Source organism: Acomys russatus, chromosome 2 (genome assembly GCF_903995435.1).
Source record: "Acomys russatus chromosome 2, mAcoRus1.1, whole genome shotgun sequence".
NCBI lineage: Eukaryota > Metazoa > Chordata > Mammalia > Rodentia > Muridae > Acomys > Acomys russatus.
Window position 1 is genome coordinate 54,356,323 of NC_067138.1, and position 27,796 is coordinate 54,384,118.

Below are 27,796 nucleotides of genomic sequence, written 5' to 3' on the forward strand. Positions count from 1 at the left end.
CAACTTCCTCTGATGCTCTTGTAATTTAGTTTCTTAGGAGCTCAACATAGCTATTACAGGAAGGGAACCCTACATTCAGGGAGTTCTTAGGAGTCATGTGTCACCATAGGGTGTTGAATATTCTCCCTCAGCATGAGCGTGTTCCTCTCAATGTAAGACGGAAGTCACTGGCGATCAGATTGATTATCGTTGTATCTAGTCTCACTTGGCTGTCTTCCATCTGACATTTTTGACATATTCTTTTCTTTCCAAACATTAACAACTAAGCTAGCTTCAAGTGAAACCATTTTCATCTTCAAATCCTACTCAGATTCAAGTATCTCTTTGTCATCAATACAAAAAAAAGCCTGCTCTGACTTCACTCAGTGGTTTAAAAAAAATGCTGAAAGTTGATGGATGTCTACCCAGTTGCATGACACCTGACAGCGATGCAAACCAAGGGTGAAATACTACATACAATGAACCTGCACAAGAGATAAGCAGGATGAAAATAACTCACGGTAAAATCTGCTAATTGGAGCTACAATGGTCTTGATCACAGTAGTAAAATAAGCCAGAGCACATGCACTCAGCACTCATGAGGGGGCACGGCCCCATGTTGATCTGGACATCCAGGTGTGGTTTTCAGTTTTCATTTTACCCAGGCTGTGGGTGGGTAAAATAGTCAGTGTAAAAATATTCCAGTTGCATGGCTGTAGGAAGAATCTTCGCTTTACGTATCCACTGCCCGAGATTTTCCCATGCCTTTGGCTTATGCAAATGTGGGCTGCAGTTTTGGTGACCTGGTGGTATCTAAAGAACGGAAAACAGAATAGACGGTTTGGATAATTTTTAGTCCAGGAGTTCAAAGTTGGATGGCTCAACACAGACTGTGCTTTTTCTTGGAGACAGGTTATGAATAAGCTCCCAGATCTTGGCATTGGTCTAGTTTTCTTCTATATTTTGTTTTGTCTTCTAGTTTGCAGTGAACAAATACGTATCATCATGGTAAACAGGAGGAGATGAACTCCATATTCTGTGTAAAGTGAAAGGCCCCCAAAGTCCAAAGGAGACGTCGATACTGCTAGTGAGAGAGTGAGAGAGTACCCTGGGAGCAAAGTGCAGGTAGATACGATCTTAGCCAGTAAGAAAAGGCCATTTAGGATCAAGTGCCCCTCCACCACACCCTGTAGCACCTTCTCGATATTCTGTCATTCACGCCAGTTATGGCACTGGCTTATGATTAAACTACCCATATTTGTCCTCTCTGCCCATTTAGACTGTTCAATCTCCATGCACGATTTCTCTGAGATGGTTGCAGTGTTTTTCAGTCAGCAAATCCATTACTTAAAATAAGTAACATGAAAGCCATTTGGTTAATGTCAAATTCGTGGACATTTTAGCAGTGTTCTAGAGAAAGGAAAAGGCACAGTGTGTGTGTGTGTGTGTGTGTGTGTGTGTGTGTGTGTGTGTGTGTGTGTAATGAGAATGAGAGAAAAAAGGAAAACAGACCACCAAGACTAGAGACCTAGAATACCAACAAACATGGTATTGTCAGTGCCAGCTCACATATGCTTTTTCAGTGACACCTGACTTCCATGGACATACTTATTTTGTATGGCATTCCAGCTAAAGAGCCTGTCTCCTCTGTATATCAGGGATACACAGGCTTCCCCTCGGGCATCAGGGCAGCCGTGATTTATCTCTGGAGATTGGTATAAATGAGCTAGAAGAACCCCCACCAACCGCCTAGGAGTTCACAATTGGAGAACAAAGGCCAGTTGCTCCCAGGAGCTTTCCTGGGCACTCGCCTGCCATTCACTTTCAAGGGAGCTTATTCACACACTGGGAGCTGTTTCTAAGTCAGAACAGCATGTAGTTTATAAAAATGTATTCAGACTCTGGCTCTTTTTCCCTGTACCACCCACACAAGCATACAGAGAAAATTCTCTCACCTTTTTATTTCAACTACCTATTTATCTCCTTCCCTCTACCCTTTAAAGTCTTACGTTAATACTCCTGTGTTTACATTATGTGTTTTTAAAGCCATCACAATCCGGCCAGTTAATTTAGGTCACAGTGGAGCTTGCTCTGGCGCGTGGCAGACAGCCTTGAACAGAACCTGGGAAGCCTTCGTTGGTGCACTGCAGACTCTCCCCTCTCTCTCCAAGCTTCAGTTTCCCCACTATAATTATGAGCAAGAAGCCTATGGTTAATTGCAAATGCATGAATGGGAGATATTCTTGAACTTATCTGCATTCACTGCTTGCTGGTGGTTTCTCTGCTGAGGTCTCCATCCATGTTGTTACAGAGCTTTTGGCAATGCTTCCACAGTTGCTTGTGAATTTTTATGATCTGTTGCATGTTACTCATGCAGTTTCCTGCCCTGTAATGGTATCCGTTTTCCAGACACAGAAGACTACAGACTGAAACCCAGGAGCCTGCATTAGCATAAAATGTCCCAGTTCTGTCAGTTTGATTAATTTGTCTCTTTGTCTCCACTCTATATGATAAGTGCTATTAATGGTCGCAGCACTTCATATGTCAAAGTCTTTCTTCCTAATGACTTGAAAATGTGGTTTATTTCCCCCCTTTCTGTACTATTGTTCTCATTTAGCATTCCACTCAGTATAGATTTATGCCATGCTCTTTCATTGTCTCACTGGTTGCAGCACTGGAGTGATTACATATGGTGCAGAGTGCGTAAAGATGTGATCCCAGGGGCAGCAGCTGCTGATGCAAGCTGAAAATAGACCCAGCGTATGCTCAGCACTTTTCCCAGAGGCCTTTTATTTATTAGTAACAGCTTCGGTACAGGACAGCTCGGGTCCTCATTCAGTGAGATGACTTTTTGCCTCTTCAAATGCTGCCGTGACTTTGCTCTATTTACCGACACTGCTGTGTAATATTTTTAACCGCCTTGTATCTCACCAGTGACTTAGCCTAACGTAAATTGTAATATAATCTCAATATATAATGAACTCAAGAAAAGGCAGGCTCCATTTGAAGTAATAGGAGTGTGACGGCTCTAAGGTTTAAATTAAATAACCCTATTTGTAGGACAGCATTTTCCATGCTACACTGCTTCACAATGAGTCTCTATTCTTTGATTGTGGTTCTCACACCTTCTCTAGTGTCTGCTCTCTGATGAGGGCAGGGCAGAGGAGCTGCATGGCCAGGCTGAAGCTCTTTCATAAGAAAGGAACATGAAGGAACGGAGTTTTTGTCGAGATCAGTCATTGCACTGGAACCAGCATCATTAGTGATTGAAATGGGTACTTATCAATGCAGGGCAGTCAATCCAAGTGCTCAGACTGCACAGTGAGCTCAGCACATCTGTGATACAAATGTAATGGCAGAATCTAGGACCACAGTAGCAGCTGTTCCTATGCACATGTTTGTCAATTTATACAACTTGAAAAAAAATCCTAGTAAAACACATTTTCCCCAAGAATTCTTCATTTGCAATGTCATTCTTCTCTATGAGAAACAATCTCTGAACAGAATTAAGGGCTAGCTCATTTTCCATGCTATCAGAAAGCATCAGTACAGCAGTTCCTCTGTGCGTGATCCATTTTTCTAAGCTGCAAAAGTGAAAAGATAACAACATCTAGGTTTACAGACAGATTGCAAGCTGAGAGTGTAACTTCTGGCCAGGAACTGTAATATACTAAGTCTTGAAGAAAAGCAGGTCTGTAAACAGGGAGCAGAGCTCTTTGTGACGAGGAAGTGGAAAACGCAAAGCAAAATCCCAAGCAAACTAAGGTTTGCTTTTCCTGTTTAATGTGGTTTTTCCCTACTCTAGAGCCCATGGGCAGAAGGCAGGATGATTCACCGCCGCCCCCCCCCCCGAGTCTGTTCTTACCTGAGGTAGGGTACCATGGGTTTATTTCAGATTTTATTAATGTCATGATCAAGCGGGGCTAAACACATGATTTCCTGCTGGGTTGGCATGAAAAATTAAGTTGTTGACTCAGGATAGAGAAATAGAGTACGATCATTTCATTTGAGCAAGTGTGGGATCTCTAATCTTGAGAGTGTATCATTCAAACCGTTCATACAATGACCAGACCAGCAAGGCTTGAGTACAAGAAAAGCCCCTTCTGCCGTCCACATGCTCAGCTGCACGAGGAAGCGTAAGATCGTAGCGTTTTATCAGCCGTGGCCATTGTGGCTTATAGATCTTTTTCTGGTTTATGGGAGGTTTGACGCTGGTGATAGCTTGAGCCACTGTGACGGGAGCAGCACCCAGTGCCCTGCCGTGGAGATGCCCTCCAAGGCAAAAGTAGTATGTCAGAAGAGGGCCGAGGACAGAGAAGGCCTGGCCTGTGTCCGATGTGCCGTCTCTCTAGCTTTTTGTTCACTCCAGTCCTGCTTTACAAAGATGGTTCAAAGCTTGCTCTCCTGGCTCTTCCCTCTCCGTGACACGGTGACTTTATGGTGGAGTTGACTCTCTGTCTAGTCACCTCAGAACAGAGGGTGATCTTGCTTACTATAGACGTGACATTGGAGTGTGACAACATGAATTAAGGATGGAGTTTAAAAATCAACTCTTAATTTCCTAACTTCTGTGATTCTAAAATAGAATCAGCATGTTCTATCTGAGAGAAGGAGGGTGAGCCTTTATTTGTGTGTCTATTGATAAAACACTGTTGGACCAATTAAAATGGTCTTGGTTTTCTCCTCTGGTATATACATTGTATCATTGGGGAAAAAATATAGAAAAACGTTTCACATCTTGCCAAATTTTTCACTGGAATTTCTGAGAGCTGACATTCCCTTCTGCTATTAGATCTGAAGTGGGGATAAAAGCCCTTCGATCTGATAAGTGGGACTCCACCCCCCCCCAAACCTTCGCATTTCCACGAAGAGACATATCTCCATATGTACAAAGCTCCCCCAGTAAATGACATAGACTCTGAAAGTTGTTGGAGCCAATTATTTAGCAAGTGGTTGGTCAAGCAAAGATAGAAGGGATATATGTGTCCTTGCAGACAGGAGCCAAGCCAAGTAAGAAGGAACAAATCAGTCTCATGCACGCCTCCTGTATGCCAAGGCAATGGAGAAGATTTAAGCAAAGTCATAAAGACTTTGGTGACAAAGGAATTGTAGAAGAATGAGGGAGGGATGTAGCTCTTTTTGTTTTGTTTTGTTTTGTTTTTCAAATGAATACTATATTTTGCAGGAATATTTCAGTGTAAGAAAGAAAAGGTAAAAATGTAAGAAAAAGATGAAGTTGCAAATGTCTATCAGAAAAGACAATGACAAGGATTGCAGTCACTAACTAGAAGCATCCATATCAACCAAGTTTAATTCCAGGATAGTTCTGAACAAGTAGAAATATCCTGGTCATTTTGTCCCTGTATTCTATTAGCAATTCCTGCCTTTTCAAATTCCTTCAAAAATAATAATAATAATAAGAAGAAGAAGAAGAAGAAGAAGGAGAAGGAGAAGGAGAAGGAGAAGGAGAAGGAGAAGAAGGAGAAGATCTTTTGTATCCAAAGCTTTGTTTGGCTGGCTCTTTGTATAAGGTCTGCCTTGCCCCAGAAAACATCATCTCAAAGCCCCAAATCAACAGGATGCAGTGGTACCCGGAGCCAATATTGAGTCTGGCCTGAAATCACTGTAAACTCATCCCGCTTGGCTACAGCTGTGACTACACTCTACACTCTGTTTTCTATTACTGACTCTTGCAGTAAAACATACATCCACCCTACTTCCACACTTCAGATTTCAAGTGGAGGAGAGCTACTTGAAGGCCAGCTCTCAGAACTGACTTGCTGAACCTCGCAAGACTTACCAAACATAGACTGGCACAGTAGCATGTACCTGAAGTCCTAGCTCTTGGGAGACAGAGGAGATCACTTGAGTCTAGAAATTCTACAGTAACCTTAGCACCATAGCATTAGTATATATGCCTGTCTTTTGAAAAATATTTTTAACTAAAAAAAAATGATAATACTTGCATCCTTTGGGATGCAACTAAGCCTCGAGCATTTGTTTTTAAGATTTATTGTATCCTTAGTTGTGTGTACACACTGTCTATGTGCATGCATGTGCATTCCTGTGTGCATACATGTGTGAGTGCGCATGCATGTGCTCACATACATAGGTGCCCATGGAGGCCAGAAGAGGAATATGTATCCCCTGCTCCTGGGAATTACAGGAAGTTGTGAGCTGCCTGATATGGGTGCTAGGAACTAAACTTGGATCCTCCCTCGGAGCAGTTGAGCCATCTCTCCAATCCCTAAGCACTCTTAAAGTACTTTTGTGAACAAGCTGATGCTCATATACCTCAAGTTTTGGTTTCACCATGTTCCACTAAAAAGAAAAAAAAGTCAGCTGGATGTAGTGGCACATGCCTGTAATCCCAGTACTTAGGGAGGCAGAGGCAGGTAGCTCTCTGTGAGTTCGAGGTCAGCCTGGTCTACAAAGAGAGTCCAAGATAACCAAGGCTACACAGAGAAATCCTGTTTACTAAAACAAAAACAAAAGAAGTTGTATATGCTTAGGTAAGATTTATTAGCAAGGCCATCACGTGGTAAGATAGTAGTACTTTTTCTTCATAACAGCCTTGACTCAGCGCCTTTCACTTGTCAGCAAAGAAAGATGTTACTTGAGAGCACAGCATAATGCATGGGAATTAAGGATGCCAGGGGAGTTTGCCTCCTGTGGTATGTGAGAAGCATAGAGTCTTAGTCATAAAGATACCTGAGTAAACACTAAGAAAAGAGTCCATTGTTTGCTTTTTGTATCCCCCCATGTCTCTAATACAGTGATGACAGTATTAATGACTGATGATGGTGATGGTGGTGGTGGTGATGATGATGGTGATGCAGCTTTTATTGAACATTCACTGTGTGTTGGGTGCTGCTACACATATGTGGGATATTTAGCACATGGACTCTATGGACCACATGCCGAACGAGAAAACTGAGGCAAACAAGGTTTAGTTAACTTGATACAACATCAACTCCTAAACAGAGGACATTGGGTGCCATCCCAGAGAGCCTGGCTCCGTAGCCCATGTTCTGAACACTCACGTCAGTGATGAAAATGAGCAAAAATGAAGTAGTCTGTGCTTTTAACAAACTGGGAACATGAAGCCCGTGGCCTCCAGCCTGGCACCTGTAGATTCAGAACCTAGAGGAATGGCTGCCCCTGTCACTCAAGGTTTCCCAGAACCACAACAGGAGACATCATGAAACTGAACTGGGAGTTTTTTTATACAAGGAAGAACAGGGAAAAATGGAGCCATGAGTATGCTCAGGCTACAGAGAGGCTTGCCTCTAGTGTCCTCTGCTATGGTAAAGAAGGCCTCGTTGGACCCCAGTGAGACCAACAAAATCGCCGATGCCAACTCCTGTCAGCAAATCAGGAAGCTGACCACCCGGAAGACTGTGACTCGATGCCAGAAAAACGCCTTGGCCTGACGGGAGGACAAGCATATGGGCATAAGGAAGCACAAGGGGACTGCCAACACTCGGATGTCTGAGAAGGTGACCTGGATGAGAAGGAGGAGGAGGAGGATTCTGTGCTGGCTCCTGAGGAGATACTGTGAATCTAAGAAGACTGACCGCCATATGCATCACAGCCTGTACCTGAAGGTCAAAGGGAATGTGTTAAAAACCAAGAGCATTCTCATGGAGCGCATCCACAAGCTGAAGGCAGACAAGGCCCGCCAGAAGCTCCTGGCTGACCCGATGAGGCTCGCAGGTCTAAGGCCAAGGAAGCACATCTCCAGGCCAAGGAGGAGGAGATCATCAAGGTTGTCCAAGGAGGAAGAGACCAAGAAATGAAGCTTTTGTGCCTGTACACAGTGGCCTGGCTGTGGCCTCAAGGGCATCAGTCATTAAATTAAACAAGCCTTAAAAAAAAAAGTTGAAGAGATGAGATTTACAATGATAAGAGAAGACACCTGAAATTGGGATACATTGTCTCTCCGTTTCTCTTTCATTTTACCCACTAATGCCTCTCTTCAATTTAGGGTTACTAAACAGATAAGAGTCTGCTCTTGTCTGGGTCCTCAGAAGACACGTGACACCTCAGAAATGTTCTAGTAATCATCGTGCAAGCAGGACCACCACCTGCAGAGCTGCCAGTGTCCTGGTCCCTGAAACCTGTGCAGGTGGCACCCTACATGGCTAGGGATAGGCAGCTGTGATGAAGAGGCTCCTGAGATGGGGAGATCACTCTGGCTAACCCATTGGATTTAGTAGGCATCTCTTGGAAAGGGAGGCACGAGAGCTTCAAAGCCCAGTTTGAAGTTTGATGTCCACATAGCAGGTGGTGGAAGAAGGTTCTAGAAGCACAGATTGCCCCAGTGTTACAAAGAAGATCCACAGACTGGGCCCAGGAGGAGAGCTGCCTCTCCTCTGCCTTTTCCTCATGCCTAACAATAGCTGCCTCTAGCACATGCATCTCGCTCTGTACAAGCTCATCTGAATTCCATTCATTCATCAGTATTTTTTTTTTTAATTAAGACCAGGCATGGTGATACATGGTGGCTTTAATCTTATCACCTGGGAGACAGAGGCAGGTGGATCTCCCTAAGTTCAACGTCTACCTGGTTTACATAGCATCCTGCACCAGCCAGAGCTGTTCAGTGAAAACCTGTCTCAAGAAAATAAAAATAAGAGCACCCCAAGTTTTATAGGAGCTTTTGCTCAGTTGTTTTTGCAGAAGTACCCATAGCACAGAGTGAATGACTGATGTCAATGCTGGTCCTCCAAAAATAAGTTCTAGACTATAGGACCATACGCTGTCTCCCATCACTTAAGACTCTCAGACCTTGCCTGCTTTGGCTGTTTGGGAATCTGCACATTTCATGTTATAGAAATATAACAGGAATATATACTTTACATGGTAAAGTAGCCTAAATGGTTCCCAGCTGGAGCTCATTTCCACAAGCGCGGTGTCCAGGTTGTGACTGGGGTGGTTTAGAAGCAGTGTGCAGTTGCGTTAGCCATTCTAGGCCCTGCACTGGCCACCAGGTTGACCTTGTTCTTACTAACTGCCCACTCTTCGTCCCTGTGGCCTCGCTAAGCCCTCTGCTTCTCTCTTACACAGTTGCTGTTGTGTCCTAGCCACAGCGAGAGCTCTCCTGGACTTCCGTGACTGGCTCGTCCTTGCCTGGACTGGTCCCCAAGTGAAGTCAGTGTGATCTTCCTGGTGCCCTCCTGCTAGGCACACTGCAGCATCCCCCCCCCACACACACACTGCCTGCCAACCTCTTCTGTGGCTGAGCACGGTCTCTCCAGTGTCTCCCTCTGCTCCTTCCTCTCCAGCATCATTGCTCCTCCTCCCCACCCCCATACCCCCCCACCCCCGCTACTGCATACCAAGCCCTGTGGCCCAGACCCTCTTGTCTCTTCGCACATTCCTCTCTGCCAGCTCCAGCAGCCTGTGTGTCACTCCCTCCTCGGTGTTACATGCCATTCCCCATCAGCAGCTTTATATCTTTTATTGCATCCTACCTCTTGTTTGTTCGTTGTATCTGCTGGCTTGTCCTGGACCCTCACTAGCCAGGTACCCTTTTCTCATTTGTTGTTCTGTTGCCCCCTTCCCCCATCCTGCCCTCCAAGCATCTGGCTTCTGTGGAACCACGGATGCATTTGGTAAAAGAACAGAGTGGTCTACGTACTCTGCTTTGTGAAGCTGGTGATCACCAGCATTCTCCCTTTAGGGGAAAATCCTAGCCGCACAGCCTCAGCCTGGATGAGCGACACCTCAGCCTATAAACCTAATCCAGATGCGCGCGCATGTGTGTGCGTGTGTGTGTGTGTGTGTGTGTGTGTGTGTGTGTGTGTGTGTGTGACATTTGCTCCACAATATCACTCTGCCTTGTGGTGACAGCGAACTAGGACAACTCCAGAGTGACTGTCTTAAAGTGCTGTTAGTTGTTCGTCAAGTTGGCATCTCATAAAGTCCTCCTCTGGCACAAGCTAATCACAGAAGCAGCCTTTAGTAAAGACCAGAGTTCAGTTATCAGTTAAAAATTATCTGCTTGGTAATGGGCAGACAGCAGGCACAATGTCCTTCCCCACCGCCAGAAGCGCTCAGCATTCGAATGTCACATCTATGTCTGAGTCGCTTTGCCTGCCCAACCTCATCCCTCGGCTTTTCCTTGTGACCCACATTAAGGATTTTCTTGTGTTCTCTTGCTCCCTCTCCTGGCCTGGCCTGTTTTCAGCAAGATCATGCTCTGGGAATCTGCACTACCAAGTTGGTGGGGGGTGGGGGGTGGGGGGAGAGGCGGGGAGGGTCTGAGCAGAGGAACAAAGCCACCATCCAGCTCAGCACAGTCTGTTAGAAGATTCACAGGAAACCAAAAACAACATCTTTTTTTCATATTTGCAGTGTAGCTTGACTAAGTGAGGTGGGGTGGTTACTGGCACCGAGAAGAAGTGAACCTGGCATCCTTTCTAAGGAATGAAATGCTTCCCAGAAAAAAGAGGGGAGGGAGGCATTGCCCCACCCCCCAAAAAATAAGCATAAGCACTCGATACTACATTTTTGAAAACGTCTCCCTGAGGATGTACAGACCATGTATGAATGTGCTGATCCATTAGTAGAGCCAGCCGCCTCAGTCTCGGGGCTAGTGCAGTAGTAGCCTCTCTGACACTCTACATCTTCCATGGCCCAGGTGAATTCTTCCAGTGTCTGGCCTGTGACACAGTGAGGAGCAAACCATACCTTTTCCCCCACCAGAAGCCCGAATGTGAATGGTCTCCGGAGCCTGGCCACGTGGTGCCTTCCTTCAGGCACACAAGCCTGGGGACAGGGCACTACAAAGCAGGATGGCATTATGGCCCCGATCGCCTGGCCATTCAGCATCCTCTGAAAGCTGACCCTGCTCACCTTCTTCTTGTGCAAGTGGCTTCGTGGGCATCTTGTAACCCTGCCTGCTTCCCATGTGCTGCCTCTCCCCGCTGATCTTCCTGCTAACTGTGCCATCCTTCATACTGCACCGTAGAGAAGCTTGGTTGTACTTTTTCACTGCTGACCTAGGATGGCTTGCCCAAACCTAAAGTTTTCTAACTTAGCAGATTAAGAAAAAAATGTAGTTCAACGTACACACTCCTCTCTCTCCACCTCCACTTTCACACCAGCTTTGCAGGCTGCTGCCGGTGACCTGCGGCTCTGACGGAGTATGTCCTGTCTGAGCACCCCTTGCGCGCAATGCCAGGCTCTCCCAAGGAGTCATAGCCTTTGTACTGTGTTGTCTCCTTTGGCACACCTATTTGGTGTTTGGGCGGGTGGAGGGTGCCGGTTTTCTTTAGCTAAAGGAGGATATTCGTTCTACTGTTTGTGGAAGGTCTTTTCCTAGAAAACCGTGAGGTTGGTCTCTTGTATTTACAAGCTCAGGATCGCGGTGTTTGGAGAGCAGAGGCTGATTTGCGCCAACTCTGTGTTCTCACATCTCCCAGCCTGCTTCCAGCCTGTTGCAGCAGACATCTGAGTAATGGATGGCAGGGCGATTCTACACCTGTCTCCTGTATTGTCTGCACAGTCTAAGCTCCTCCAGGGTAGAATTATTCTTTGCTTCTGTCAAGTTTACCTTATGATCCAACCTAATAAATGTTCAAGTCACATTTTGTGGTGGTTAATTAGTAATATCTTATTTATGCAAGTTACCTAATTTATTTGAGATTCATGCACCCCCCCAAAAAAATACAAAATGAGCATTTTTTTTATGAGCTGGTGGTTTCCTGTCATTTAACCTTTGTCCAATACAGTACTATTTGATTTGAAATGAAAATGTGACCTTTTGTTGATATGTGGTATTATTGTCTCCTAAAAACTACAGAATGACCTTCACCAGGCATATTTCTAACAAATTTTTATTATAGTCCATGCAGAAGGCACGTGAAAATTTTAAGTTGAATTCCTTTTCTAGAGAGATATCATAGAATATTCAGATAATATGAAAGACCACTGAAAAACAGTACTCTTTTGATGGTCAGTAAGAAGTGTCTGTTGTCCAGGTCAAGAAAGGAAGGAGCTAATTGAATTAACATCTCCTTTGTAAAGATTTGCCCTGCCTTTTCCTTCCCTGCTGCTGGACAGCCCATCCCTGTTCTCCAGAGCTCTCATAGGTCCCACTGTGCATAGGCCTATTGGAGAAGGAAAGCCCAGAATGCAACCAAAGCAGTGGGCACTGCTGCAGTGCATGCTGGAAGTCAAATAAGGGTTGAGCATGTACTCAGAGAAGACAACTAGAAACCGCAAAATTACTAGATTGGGGGAATTTTGGAAGTCATACAAGAGAGATAAATATAAAGTAGCCCCTTCTCAACAGATTGTGTTAGGAGCATTCACTCAGATTCCCCAGCCTTCCTCTGGTTGACACTGCAGAGAGATCAAGGAGGTACAGGGAGAGGGACGATAATGAAATCAGCAAGAGGGAGCATGCATGAACAAGCGAGAAACTGGCTGTGGCTTACACTTTCCCTGCAATGCACTTTCCCAACCTAGAACTTGTTAAGTCTTGGTCTTCCATACTCATTACAGAAGAAGAAAAAAAAGGAGAAAGCGGTCCAGACACCTGCTAGCTTAGCTGAGGTTTTCAAAGCTGTTCCACCTGGAAGACTGCTCTTTTAAAAATTGTCCTGAGTGAGCCTGCGGGTCCTGCCATCTACAAACCAAATACTTTCTACAGAATAGCACAACTTGGGGGCATAATTTTCTTTGTGGTTTCTTAGGTTTCTGATTTTCAACTTCAGTAGCTACAATTCCATCAAATACTGGAACACCTCTGAGGACTGTGGGCTTCTCAGTCTGCATCTTTAACAAACAGCATGTTCAGAAATGGCTTGATTCACCCAAAATGAGACCACCTGGTGTTCTTGAGGTTTGGCATTTCTCAAAACACAAAAGTCATTTTGGGAGTATTTGGATATCCTTATTTATAATTTTTTTAAAAGGTATTTTCCCAGTTAGGAGCTATGAGTAAAGACATCTTGCATAATAATGTTCAAAATAGATGGCCCCAGACCAACCTCCAAGATACACTCTGGATGCACCTGTGAATTCTTTCCCCTTCTCGGCACCTCTAACGTCACTGTGAAAATTATGTGTCAGCCCCACAGAAACTGGATCTGACCAACCACTGTTGGAAATGCCTACCTCTCATGCCTTAGCTCTGCTGCTACCAGAGATGACACAGATGACAAAACTAGAGCCCTTCTTCATGGCCCAGCAACCTGAAGTCCTGCAGTCACTACACCTCCCAGTAAAGGCTTACCCCGGTCCCTGTTAATGGTTATTTGTAAGCTCTATAGGCCTGGAATCCCCAGATAAAGCTGTAGGAGATCTCAAGACAAGGGCTCAGCAGACCTGGGCAAATATGGCAGTGTGGCTGTGCTGGTAGAAGTTGACTCCCACTCCATTCTCACACACAAAACTCAGCGAGGCAGACTGAGAGAGGGCTGGCTGGATGCCAGGCCTGGCCTGTGCCCTGATCTGATCCAAGGGTGTGGCTACCGTGTTGTCAGAACACCTTCAGCCCAGCAAAGTTTTAGCTTCTAACTGCCTAGCCTACGGCTTTAGGACAACCATTGACCAATTGACATTTGACTCTGTTGAAGTCCTCTCAGAACACAGATGGTGCCTGCATCTGGGATAGCTGCCCTCCATGACCCAGCCCATGGTAGAAACAGGCAGAGAACAGAAAATCAGTCCCTTTGGGGAGAAATATGACTGTGTGTGTGTGTGTGTGTGTGTGTGTGTGTGTGTGTGTGTGTGTGTGTGATTTTATACCAACTTGTTGTACAGCCTTAGGTAACACAGTCAGCTACTTTTATGTGGTGGTCAGTAAAGGACACAAGTGAAGGAATATGAAGACTGCAGAAGCACCACAGCAGCTGCTGTAGAAACCCCACCGGGAAAGCCAGCCATGCCTTCGTTCTTCCTGCAAGCCCCAGCTTGCGTTGCAAAGGCAAGGGCTCAGCTTGTCTCTCAAAAACCTTTCCAAGCAGGTTGTCTGCGTTTCCTCAACATGTCCATGTTCACTCCTATTTTGTAAACAAAGGGAGAAAATGAGCAATTTAGGGATAACGTCCCCATTTGACTAGTGGTCCTTCCTTGGTGCACTGGGTCCTTGTGGCTAACTGGGGAAAGGGTGACATCGGAACTGTTTTTGCTTCCAGAGGCCCAAGAAGGGCAATAACACTTTGAGTAAGAGACATGTGACCTGCCAGGTTTTCAACTTTTAGATGGAAATTGTGACTTCATTTCTTGCATGGAAAAAAAAAATGTTCCCTGACCAGGCAAGACATGTGTCTTCAAATATGTGGCGAATTAACATGTGAGAGAAGGATCCAGGCTGCTTGCCACAGTGGCCCGGGCTAAAACTAGCTCAGCTCAATTCAGCTCTTCGTTATTAAGAACCTGTGGTGCATGCTTTAAATTGAAAATGGTGAGGAATAAGAGAGGTAAGTCTCCGGCCCAGCCCATAGCTCCAGTGATGGCAGAAGCTGACAAGTGTGGCATTGATGTGAACTTGGCAAATGTGTGAAAAGTGGTCAGAGAAACCCAGGAAAGAGGAAAGACAGCAATATTTATACTCTCTATCTATGAGTAGAGCCAAAGGAATTTTTTAAGTTACTGTGTTTTATGTGTCCGTGCTTGTGTGCATGTGTACAAGTGTCCACAGAGACCAGGAGAGCATGTAAGGTCTCTTAGAGCTGGAGTCTGGATGCTAGGAACAGAACTCAGGTCCTCTGGGAGAGCAGCAAGCTCTTCTCTGTGCCATCTCACCAGCTCCAACAAGGACAGACTTTGAAAGTTTAGGTAACCCAGATGACCTAGCGAAGAAAATGACATCACACTGGAATATGTTTTCCAACTTAAAACCAAAACAAAGGAATCAATGGAAAGAGAAGAGCAGTATTGTGTGTTTGAGGATTAAATGAGTCCCAAGGTGTGACAACAGGGGCCCTTAGGGGTTATGGAGGAAATGAGAAGAGTAACACTGGCGGGATGTAGTTCACGGTGGATCACATGGTTGGCTTGATTATGGGTGCCATGCTCTTGATGCCATTTACAAAATTAAAGCAGAGGAGAGGCATCCTCCTGAACGCCACCCATGTGGACAGCCACTGGAATTTTCCTCAGTCAGTAGAACACGGGAGTAGTCACTGGTCCATGAGGCATGGAAGAGTTTCGCTGTGTGTACCTCCCACGTTGATCGGTTCTTTCATCTGTCAGTGGATGTCTGAGTGGCTTCTGCCTCTTGGCTTTTGCAGTTAGTGTCTCTGTGACCTAAGTGTGCAGATTCTATTTAATACTCTGTTTTTATTCTTTTGGATGCCTATCCAGAAACGTGGCTACCGAGTCATACGGCAGTTCTTATCTTCATCTTTATAGGAATTGTCATACCGCTTTCCTTTTTTGATCATTTTATAATCCTATCAACTGTTTACAAGGATTCAGTTTCTCCACATTTATCAGCCCTTGTTACTCTCAAAAACAGCCATGCTAATGGGTTAATACTTCACATGGTTTTGAGTCCCATCTTTCTAATGTGTGGTTTTTATTTTCATATGCTTGTTGGATATTTGTCTATCCTTGAAGAAATGCCAATTTGAAGTCTTCATTCATTTTAAATCAGATCACTAAGGAAAAATTTTGTTGTTGGCTTATAGGAATTCTTTTTTAGTATGGACAACCCCATCTCAGGTGAATGATTTTTATAGATTTCCCCCCACTCCTTTTGTGAACTTGTGTTGGCCAGTTGTGTCTCGTTGGGCAATGTTCTTATGGCGGCCTCTGCTGAAGAGTTTTGCTTTGGTTCCTGTGCTTCAATGTCATATCCAGGAAATCCTTACCAGACCCAGTGTCCCGAAGGGTCCCTTCCATTTACCTCTAAGTTTTATGGTTTGAGGTTTAAGACATTTTGAAAGTGTTTTTAAGGACAGAATGGTAGAAGGTATACATACACAGAGAAACAAGAAAGTTAAGAATACCCACAACAAAATTCAGACAAAAATACCTTGTTCCTACAAAGATGGGTAATTACTCCAGCACTTGTAGCACTGAGGATAGCAGAGAACTCAGAATTAACTTCTCATATCTGTTCAGGAAGGTAACCATTAGACCATAAAGTAAGCTAAGGGTCAGGACTAGACTCCCTGGGTCTGTGGACAGTGAGAAAGCACCTATACTCCCAATCTAGATCAATTAAACACCAAACTACAGAAAGTAACTAGACATGATTGTATCACAACCTGTCATCATTATGGATCCCAGAATAGCATCTAAAACTACAGATTAGAAAGTTTTGTACTTTTTTTAAAGGGGTGAGGAATCCACAAAAAAAAAAAAAAAAAAAAAACTGAAGAACTGTTTCTATAATAGGATTATTTCTGAATATCTAGACAAGTATATCATATACTATTAGGTCAAATTTTTGATTGTGCAAGGTTAAGATGAGCATGTGGCTGAGCAGCAACACGTGCTGGAAAGCACAGGAGTGAGAGATGTTAACTGTGAGGAATAAATCTTCATCCACATTCCTCAGAAATGTGACTGAGAGTGGGCGAGGTGCCAGTCCACACTCTACAGCGGTGCTCCATGCTCGATGCTCACAGGCCTGACTCAAGCCAAGGCTCCTGCTAAGAGTGCAATGGATAACAGCAGGAGGGAGACAAGAGACTCAGAACTGGTTAGATTTCAGAGGCAGAGTTTCCGGCCTAACGTGAAGGACTCTAATGAGGGACTCTGCCTCTCATCACAGGGGCTCTCAACAATACTCACTATTTTCTGTGCAATGGACCAAGTGATTGACAGTTTGAAATGATTAGAAGGGTTGATAGGGTAAAAACAGGCCTTGATTCAAGAAAGTTCTGCTCTAGGGAGATCACTGAGTTTCTGAGTGGGGAGGAGGTCAGTTAACATGGAAATTAGGTGCTTTTTTAAAATATCTTTAAAAAAATAGATCTTTGGGGGTGGTTTTTCAATTGAAACTGTAAACCCTGGTGCACGTTTTACTAGTTCATTTCTAGTGAGTGGGATGCTTCTCGCTTTCATTTTACGCTGCAAAGTATAAAATGCTACTATTTTATTTCTATTTTAGGATCTGTACTTATATTGAAATCGCATTCTAAAAATTGTTCCATGAAACTCCCTTGCATAATTTTTGAGGAGGGAGCGCTTCTATTTTCATTGTGTGCTGTTAGGGTAAATATGAATGTATTTATACCTGATATAACTTCTGCCTGTCGTTTACTTGGGAAACGTAACTCCCTTTACCTGAGAGAGAAAAATAACAAGTGCCTCCCCATGGAAGGGGTGAGCTAAGGAATAGAGTCACGCAGTTGAAAAAGGCTCCTCGGCCCAGGAGGTTGGCAGTTGTCAGGAAAGACGACAGTGCATGCTTGCTTCCCCCTCACTTCCTACCAGCCGTGAAACAACCAAACAACTACAAAAAGGGGATCCGCAGCCCCATGGTTCTGGGCCAGCCGACACTGACAGAGGCGATACCTGGCACTCCCTCTAGACACCAGCTTTCCCGGGCTGCCTTTCTAACCTGGGGCAAAGCACTGGCACCATCTACCAAAAAGCCATTTATTCTCTGATAGTTTCTTGCGTTACTTTTCCTGCTGCTGTGACAAAATACCCTGACAACAGTGACTCAAGGGAGGAAAGGCTTGACCTGACGTTCACGGGTCCAGTCCATACTGGCAGGGACGCCACGGTACCCAGAGCCTTGGCAGGGATGCCACGGTACCCAGAGCCTGAGGGTGCAGGTGCCCATGCTCAAGCTGCGTCTTCAGTAAAGGATCACAGAGAAGTGAATGCTTGCACTCAGCCCACTTTCCCTTTTTGTGCGTTTCGAGGCACCTGGGTTATGGGATGGTATTTGCCACATTTAGGGTGGGTCATTCCAACTCGATGCTACCCACTAGAATCCTTTGCAGGCTGTTTCTTTGATAACGCTAGGTCCTGTCACTTTAATCATGACAAGCCCCTTCCAGATTCTAAAGTCTGATGTTGCTAGGCTCTCCGGGTGAGAAGAGTCATTCTAGCTGTGCTCCAGTAGGTAACCCTCCCACCCAGCATCCAGACAAACCTATTAGATTCAGTGGGCCACACAGAGAAGGACATGGAGGTGAAAGGGGATGAGGAAGGGCTCAGTGGAATTGCGAGGAGGGTAAGAAGTAGTAATAAGCATGAATTTAATCAAAACATATACGTGCATGAAATCGTCAAAGAATAATTTTGTAAAGAAATTTTTGAGAGTTTCCTTGAGCAAGAAAGGAACATAGCGGTTACCTCCAGTCTAGGAGATAGGTCCAGAATCTAAATCATACAAATAACAATAAAAACCAAGTGTGTAATTCACCCCTCTTCATAGCCAAAGAGGTACCACATTCAGTCAGCCAGGTGTCCTTAAATAGACTTGAATACTGGTGAATGCTGTGGAGAATACATGGAAACTTACAATAACATGTTTCCATGTTATATGGGGTTTCTATTCTGCCTCACTTCAGACTTTAAAAAAAAAAAAAAGAGGTAATGGGAAGAGAGCTTGGAAGTTGAGCTCTGCAGTCGGAAGACTTGAATTAAGCCATATGACCTCAGTAGCAAGGCGACTTTAGTAGTCACATGACTTCAATAAGTCCCTGCTGGCCTTTGTCTTTTTTGCCTGCAAAATGGATGATTAAGTTGGGAAATTTGAAAATAATGAGTTTTTGTTATTGTTGTTGTTGTTTGTTTGTTTGTTTTAACTGAAGGACTGGAAAAGAAGGAATTGTTTGCACCGCTGTTGAGAAATAAGAATAGAAAGGGAGAGACAGGCCACCAGTGAGCCGAGGATAAGTCACCTCCAGAGCATGTAAGCGGCTGTGAGGGAGAGACAGGCCACCAGGAAACTGTGCTTCTCATACTCCCTATTGGCCGGATCCAGAATCAGCCAGTAAAGAATATTTGATGAATCTATAAGCACTCTGCATAAAGAGGAAAGTAACCTGTAGTAGGAGTCTGGACAAGCCCCATTCTGATTGGCCTATCAATCAGAAATGAAATAAAGGTTCACACAAGCTACAGAAGTATCCAGGTACCTGCAAAAGAACTGCTCAGAAAGGGTGTCAAGAGTGAGAGCAGGGATGAAGGGGGCTGAAGAGATGGCTCAGTGGTTAACAGTACTGTCTTTTCTTCCAGAGACCTGGGGTGCATTCCCAGCACCCACATTGCAGCTTTCAACTGTTTTTAACTCCACTTCCAGGAGATCCAATGTGCTCTGGCCACTGTAAGCACTAGGCACACATGGGGCGAACAGACATACATGCAAGTAAAACATCTACAGACATTTTTAGAAAGTGGCAGTGGGCTGCGTGAATGAAAGAGCATTCATGAGCCCAGGTTACTGAATGGGCCTCTCTGTGTGGGGTCTACAATACAGAGGAGCTTGTTAATAGGGATGTTGCTTAGGTAATTCTCTTTTGATTGATAGGTTTCAATTCTGTAACCTTTTGTCTGCTGCACGGATCCCTTCCCATAATGCACAATTACGCATAGGCATAAGATGGTAAGTAGAGGTGTCTTCCTAAGACTTCACTTAGAAGGTACTGCATGCCTTATTGCCCATGCATTCCAAACCAGTTCAGGCAAGAACAGCCCCCCCCCCCATACATGGGCATAACTAGACATGTAGTATGCACTTAGAATCCTAACACTCAGTAGGTGAGAGACAGGAAGATCAGGTCATTCTTAGCTAAATAGCAAGCTTGAGGTCAGCCTGGGATATATGAGACCTTGTCTTAAAATGAAAATCATTTAGGCACTATTTAGTGCCTTAGTGGCACACACCTGTAGTCCCCGCTAAGACAACTTGAGTCCAGGAGTAGGAGGCCAACCTAGGGAGCCAGGCTTAGGCTGGACCAGGAGCTAAGAGCTTGAATCCTGATTTGAAAGTTGGAGGCAGAGAAAAGACTGGACCTCACAGTCTTTTGAAACCTCAAAGCTTGCCCCAGGTGACATACTTCTTCCAAAATGGCCACACCTCCTAATCCTTCCCATAATAGTTTCACCAACTAGGAACCAGGCATTCATATACATAAGTCTATGGAGGCCATTCTTATTCAAACCACCACATTCTACTCCCTGGCCCCCATAGGCTTGTAGCCATACCGTGAGGAAATGTATTTAGTCCAGCTCCAAAGTCCTCATACTTTTCCACAGTCTCAACACTGTTTAGAAGCCCATTGTCTTTTCTGAGACTCAAGGCAATGTCTTAACCATAATCCTCTGTTCAAAAAGCAAATTACATACAGCCAACATACAGTGGCACAAAACGCGCATTACCATTATTCCAAAAGGGAGGAACGGGGCTAAGTGAGGAAATACTGAACCAAAGCAAGGCCAACACCCAGCAGGGTAAATCCTGCTGGCAAATCCAAATGCTGTAACTTCATGCCTAATGTCCAACCGCTTAGATGGCTTCACTTCAGATCTCCTGCTCCCTCCGCTTTGCTAACTCAGCACAGTTCTCTCTTTCATGCTGATTGCATACCCTGTCATCAGCTCTCCTTGGCCAGCATCCCATGGTCCTGGCATCTCCAGCATCTTAGAGTCTCCAACACAATCCAGGCTTCATCTTTGCAGTTTCATGTAATGGCATCTCCGGGCCCTCCAGGCAGAGACTCCCCTGACACACCCCTGACCTCAGTGGCTTTCCGTAATGTCTGAGGAAGATTCCACAACCTCTGTATACCTCTCCTCCAGACTAAATCCTTGTGGCCAGTGCTACTGCTGCCTGCTTGGGCTGGGATCTGGCCAGCTTCTTGAGTTGTATTTGCCTAAGATTTTTCTTATAGTTTCCTTTCAGGTGGAGGAAATCCTTGGGCCTTTTTCTTTCACAGGTTGCAGGATTAGCTGGGGGGCGGGGGTCTCACCACCCCCTTCATTCTACTTAGCATCAGGCTTTTCTTTAAGTTTCTCACGCTTGTTTGTTTGTTTGTTTGTTTGTTTGTTTGTTTTTTGAGACACGGTTTCTCTGTGTATCCCTGGCTGTCCTGGACTCCCTTTGTAGACCTGGCTGGCCTTGAACTCACAGAGATCTGCCTGCCTTTCCCTCCCAAGTGTTGGAATTAAAGGCATGCGCCATCATGCCCAGCTAGTTTCTAATCTCTTTGAGCACAATATGTGGCTCTAACATTGCAATCATTTTCTTGTGTTCTTTTTCTCCTCAAACTGTATGTTTTTTTATTTTTATTTTTTCCCTGCTTGCTCACTGTAGTTCTACATAAGAGTGATCCCAAATAACTCTGTGACTCATTCAATTGTAAGATGTATTGAAACCTTTCTGCCAACACCATTAATCCAAAAACTCATATTTAGCCTCAGGCAGATTCTTAGGACAAGGGCAAAAGGCAGCCATATTCTTTGTCAAAACACTTTAGGAATAATCTCCATCCCAGTTGCTAATATTTTGCTCCTCTGAAACCTCTTGAGCTGGCTCTCCACAGTCCACATGGCTCTCGGTATTCCTGTCGTCCAAGCTTGTACTAGGATGGTCCATTAAGCCCCACGTACAGCATTTAAATGCTTTTCTATTCCAAAGCCCAGAGTCTTACCCACTGCCCATTACAGCAGTACCTGGTTGCTGGTACCAACTTCTTAGTTATTTTTTCTATTGCTGCAAAGAGACACCATGACTAAAGCAGCTTATAAAAGAAAGCATTTTAAGGCTTTGCTTACAGTTTCAGAGGGTAGCCCATGACCATCCCAGAGGGAAGCAGACAGCAGCCAGGCAGGCATGGTGCTATGGCAGTAGCTAAGTGCTCATCTCCTCATCCAGAAGTTAGAAGCAGAAGGAGAGATGGGGGCAGAGGGGAAGAAAGAAAATTCCTGGTGTGGGCTTCTGAAACGTAAAGCCTACCTCCCGTGACATACCACCTCCAACAAGGCCACACCTTGTAATTCTTCTCAAAATCATTCTGTCAATTAGTGATCAAGCATTCAAATATGTGGGCCTATGGGAGCCATTTTCATTCAAGCCACCACACTTTGTCTAAATTACGATCAGAAGTTTTGCTGAAATGATAAGGTTGATTACCTTAATAAATTCATCCTGGTAGCAAGGTTAATTAGTCTAACACGTACAGCCTCAGTGTTTTGTACCTGAATAGCATAATGTACTGGGGAGAAAGTGAGACAAGTTTAACTATAGGAAATTATGATTAGATGTGACAAATGACAACAAATGTTGGTGAGGCTGTGGAAGCGTAATCGGGCGCAGCCACTGTGAAAATCAACATAAACACCTCTTACAAGCCTGAAGAAGTAGAACTGCCAGCTAAACCATTCTTGGACATCGTCCTAAAAGACACTGTGTTCTGTCATTTTTATATCCTACCATGTTCGTGTTCATTGCTTCACTAGTCACAGCAATGAAATGGAGCCAGCCTAGATGCCCATCAACAGATGAATGGATAAAGAGGTGATATAGATACACAGCGAAACATTACGCGGCCGGAAGAAAAATGAAACTTACAGGAAAATGACTAGAACTAGAAACTGTTAGAGCAAGTGAGGCAACCCAGACTCAGATAGCACGTGCTGTCTCATATGCAGGGTCTCTATTTTAATTTTTTTATGTGTGGGTATATGTGTGAAGAATAGATAGGATCATGAAACTATGAATGGGACCGTGAGGGAGAGAAGAGTTCTCAAGAAAGTCAGGGAGGAAAAGAAGGCGGCAGCAAAACACGTGTGACATGCAGAACAGAAGGCTCAAGCTGGGGGGGGGGGCGGAAGGGAGAAGAAAAGAATCAAGAAAGACAAAGGGGTCCACACAGTGTGCATGCTCTTAATCCCAGCACTCGGGAGTCAGAGGCAGACAGAGGTCTATGTGTTCAAGGCCAGCCTGGTCTACAAAGCCAAGGCTATAACACAAAGAAACCCTGTCTCGAATAAACCAAGCAAGGGAGGAAGGAAGGAGGGAGGGAGGGAGGTGGAATAAAGGGAGCTGGAGAGATGGCTCAGCAGTTAAGAGCACTGGCTGAAGGCCCCAAGAGCAGGAGAGCTGACCCTGCCTCCTGATAAGGGGGGCAGGGGGTGGGGGGCACTGGATGGCCTAGCTGGAGAGGTCACCCTCATGGTGCAGATAAGGGAGAGCCAGAGGGCAAGCTGACCGGCTCAGCTACACCCAGGCCCAGATCCCTAGCTCTGAGTTGGCCCACCCCAAAATCTATATCATCTGTGAATGGTTGGGACATATGAAAGAGCCAGTCTTGCTGATCCAAAACTACAGGATCTCCATGACATAGGGCAACAAAAGGATAACTGAGAAGCTATCCAATATTGACTCCAATATTGAGGGTGTAACAGAAGCCAGAGATCTGGAACCAGACCAATGATGCATTGCAATGAACATTTGCAAATGAAGATGTGTAGACAGAGGGGTATATCCTGTGGAACACACTGTGACATATTATGGCTTCCATGATGAGATTTTTCTATGCACTGTGTGTGTGTGTGTGTGTGTGTGTGTGTGTGTGTGTGCGCGCGCGCGCGTGTGTGTGTGTGTGTGTGTGTTTGAGGGGGAGAAGGTTGCAAGGGCAAAGGGCAGATATGAGGAGATGGGGAGATGAACTGGACTGGGGTGCATGATGTGAAACTCACAAAGAATCAATAAAAGTTTTCTGAGAGAGAGGAGTGGGGAGGGAAGGAGGGAGGGGGAGAGAGGGACAGAGAGAGAGAGAGAGAGAGAGAGAGAGAGAGAGAGAGAGAGAGAGAGAGAGAGAGAATATGCTGGCTGCTGTTTTAGAGGATCAGGGCCTGATTCCCAGCACCCAGTGGTGCCCACTCCCATCCCAGTGGGTCAATGCCCTCTTCTGGCCTCCATAGGCATTGCATGTGTGTGGAGCACAGACTTAGAAGCAGGCAAAACACCTACATATGTAAAATAAATAAACTTAGGAAAGAAAACATATGAAGGTATGATAACTAAACCCATTACTTTGTGTGCTAATTTTTTAATAAAATAAAAATATCATCATTTGTATGAAAAGTAGTATTAATGCATTATCTTTATTTGTTTTGTGGTACCAGGGGTACTTACACATAGTAAGCAAGTGCCCTATCACTAAGCTGTACCACGGCCCTGAATGAATGATCTCAAAAGAGGAATTTGAGCTGGACATGGTGGTATATACCTTTAATCCCAGCACTTGGTAGTTGTGAGTTGTGAAGCCAGTCTGGTCTACAAAGCAAGTCCAGGACAGCCAAGGCTACACAGAGAAACCCTGTCTTTGAAAGAAAGAAAGAAAGAAAGAAAGAAAGAAAGAAAGAAAGAAAGAAAGAAAGGGGGCACATTTAATATGTTTTTAAACTAATAGAAAATAGTTAAGACTACATTTTGTTTGTTTCTTTTACATTTTTGTCTGGTCACGTTAGTCTTAGTTGAGTAAGCTAAAAATAAGTGAAGCAGGTATTAGGGACAAAAAAGTCGAGAGAGACATGAGTGGTAGACAACCCAGACCACAGAGCTATCAGCTATGCCTAGGATAAACACCTTCTGTCTGTCCTGTGCTGTGGGGGAAGAAAGTGCGCACTCACTAGTGCTGCTTTACCTGACAAGTGCTTTGCTGGGCAAACACATCCCGCAGGGGTGGTCAGCAGCCTGGGTTTAAGTCCAGAAACAAATGGCCATGACACTTGCATCTTCCTGCAGTGGCAAGGTCACTCTGACAAACCTGAGGGTGTAGGTTTCCATGCCAGTCCTCCCAGCCAGCCATCCTCACACCTCCCACCTCATCTGATCAGCCTTCAAATGAGCTCCCTGCCACAGACATCTGTATATGCTCCAAATCCCACCAAGGAAGCTAGGTGGCTCAAGGAGAGAAGGATGGTCCTATCCCCATAAAAATACCCAAGCTCCATTTAAAAAACTTTAATACATGTGAGCATGCCTCTGTCTGTGTGTGTGTGTGTGTGTGTGTGTGTTCTGTGTGTGCACACCATCTCTCCAGCCCTTCAACCCCTGTTTTAAATATATAATATTTATATTTGATAATTTCACACTGTATACAATATATTTTTTATCATATCCACTCCCCGTTTTTCTCCTCCAGCTTCCTCCATGACCTCTCCCGACGTCATATCTTTTTCTTTATTTGTTTTGACTAAGCCCCTGAGTCCAACTAATGCTGCCCCAGCCCATGGATATGGAGCCCTCCTCTGGAGCATAAGCAACATAGGCCACACCTCCAAAAAACAGTGATTCCCCTTTCCTCAGCTGTGCGCGGGGCCTCATGACCCCTCTCTGCCACCCACACTAGAATTACTGAGCAGCTGAATCTCCTATTGGTCTTATGTAACCCCAGCTGCCTGCTGTGAATTCCTGAGGGCAGTGGCCATGTCATGAAGACAGCATTTTAGAGTACTTCTACCATTTTTCCTACCCTCTCTTTCATGTTGTCTACTGAGCCTTGAGATGGGTTGATGTAAATATCTCATTGAGAGCTGAATATTCATACTTACTTGCAACACTTTGACTGTTATGAGTCTTTGCTTTGCTCACTGGTAAAAGATGCTTCTCTGACCATACATACTTAGAAGGCAGTTTGGTAGTATGTCCACTTAGTAAAATAATAGCACTAGGACACACATACACACACAAACACACACATACTACCTCCCCAGCAATAGTTTATGGTACCAGACATGAAAATTATCTCCTGTGAAGCACACCGCAAATACAATCAGAAAACAGTTTATGATCCCCATGAAAGTCATAGGACCCTCATTTTATATATATATATATTGAAAGGTCAACTGTGTTTCTTATTATAAGCTCTGCCCAGTAGCAAAATGGGTTCCTTGGAAAGTAATAAGCCATCCCTCAAATTGTACTCACCCTTGACTACTTGAGTGTTCATTAGCCCGTCTCCCTTTTGTAAGTCAGAACCCCAAGGAATAAAGAGTTAAGGGTCAGAGTTCTGATATGGCATTGTCAGTGTGTTGACTCCTGTCAGTGTGAGTTTGGTGCCCTGGTCTTAGTACTTTCAGAGCTAACACCTACAGGTTGGTGTCACCGCCTCATGTGTAACAATTATTGGCTAAGGTCAGTAGCCAGCAGGACACAGAAAGCAGGAAAATACTAGTTTGTGCATCCTTCCTGGTCTCAGTCCCATATGGAGTGCTCTGTCTGTTCTGATGCGTGATCTAATACCATCTGTGTTGTATGTGCTGTGCACTCCAGGCCCAGGTAGCAACATAGTTAAGCATGATGAGAAAATGCCCTCCGAAGTCATCCATCCAGAGTATGCCAGTCAAAGGCAAGACTGTTATTGCAAGTTCTTCCTAACAACACACTTACTTAGTGTCTTTCTATCGTGTCTTTAGGACACTCCTAAATGACCTGTGGGCTTTAGCCTAGATATGTGGGCTCTCTTCACAGCCATGGGACAAGGCGTGTTAACAGCCACATGGAATGGAACTAGTTTTCCATTTCTAACCATTTCATTCCAAGTTACAATCATTACTTTTTTAAATACAATTTTATGGATCATTGGAGTTGTGAACAGTTCTCTGCCTCCCTGCCTCCCTTCTTATTTTTTCCCATTATCAGAGACTTACTGCTTAAGAACAAAGAGTAAATAACAGTATAGACGTGGCCACAGCTTTGCCTGGATATACAGCTACCTGGATATTTGCCATTTGATACAATGAGTGGATTTAAGTGTTTCCTCAAAATAGGCAGATTGTGTAAGCATCTTTGGGAACATGAAGGCTAATCCACAGTATATTCAGCCTTTGCTGGTTTTAGCACTGTCCAGACAGAGGGATGGACACTTGCTTTGTCGTGCACATTTGGACCTATGACCATTGCCTGAGGTTCCTCCCCAGGGGCAGTTATAAATGTCCGCCTTGTATGAATGCAGCCTTGCCCCACAGTCTAAGTAGACAAGGATCTAACCGCATCCTGGTGCCCCAGTATGTGTGTTCAAGGGACCTGTAGACCGGCTGGCTGTCTCTTCTCATGTATTTGTCTGCCTTTCTCAGCTGACAGTTTATCACGTGCTCTTGTGATGGTACTTCCGGGGCTGACTTGCTTACACTCTTACTCAGTAATCAACTCTTCACTGTTGTACCTCCTCTACACATCTAAACCTCAGGCCACAGCCATGTGCTCGTCCTTCGCTCTCAGCCCTTAGTGCAAGAGGAAGACTGACACCCGTGTCCTGGGTTTATATCCTGACTGTTTACTTACTAGACTCTACAACCTTGGATGGATTTCCTTACCTTCCTGCTGCTCCATTTCCTGTGTACAAGGTAGAAGCCATCATGCCTGCATTTACAATATACTATGGAGACAACCAGCACAGACTTGTCATGAATGGCAGCTGTGACTCACTCGGCAGAGCCTTGCGCACAGAAGGGAAGCACCATCTTATGTGGCAAAGCAGGATTCATATTCCTGTGGAAGAAGAGTGAGTTAGAAGCCTTTCTGGTGCAGACTCCGCTATCTTGGACTTCGATTATTACTTACAAGGCAATCTCTGTTCAGTCTCATTGATTTTAATGGACACATTAGTTTGTATGGCTGTATCATGTACAAAATAATGTTTTGAGGTGTGGCCACACTATGGAATGCCTAAATCAAGCTCGCCAACAAATACATTGCCTCATTAGTTATCATCCCATGATTATAGCACGTGTGCTTTCTCATCATTTGTCAGGAGCTTTCTATTTCATTGTAGTTAGGGATCCTCTGACTGCGATCCTGCAATCCCTTCTGCCCTCTAGCCCCCCATCCCCAGTTTATTTTCTGCTTCTGTGAGGTCAGTGATAGACTGTACCTGTAAGT

General features: G+C 44.7%; 1 protein-coding gene and 1 pseudogene across 5 annotated transcripts in view; both read left to right on the top strand.

Annotated features, from left to right (window-relative positions):
• Bach2 (BTB domain and CNC homolog 2) overlaps positions 1-27,796 on the top strand; it is a 340,628-nt gene that overhangs the window by 288,793 nt on the left and 24,039 nt on the right. The window lies entirely within an intron of this gene.
• Positions 7,236-7,778, top strand: LOC127202514 (60S ribosomal protein L19-like; annotated as a pseudogene).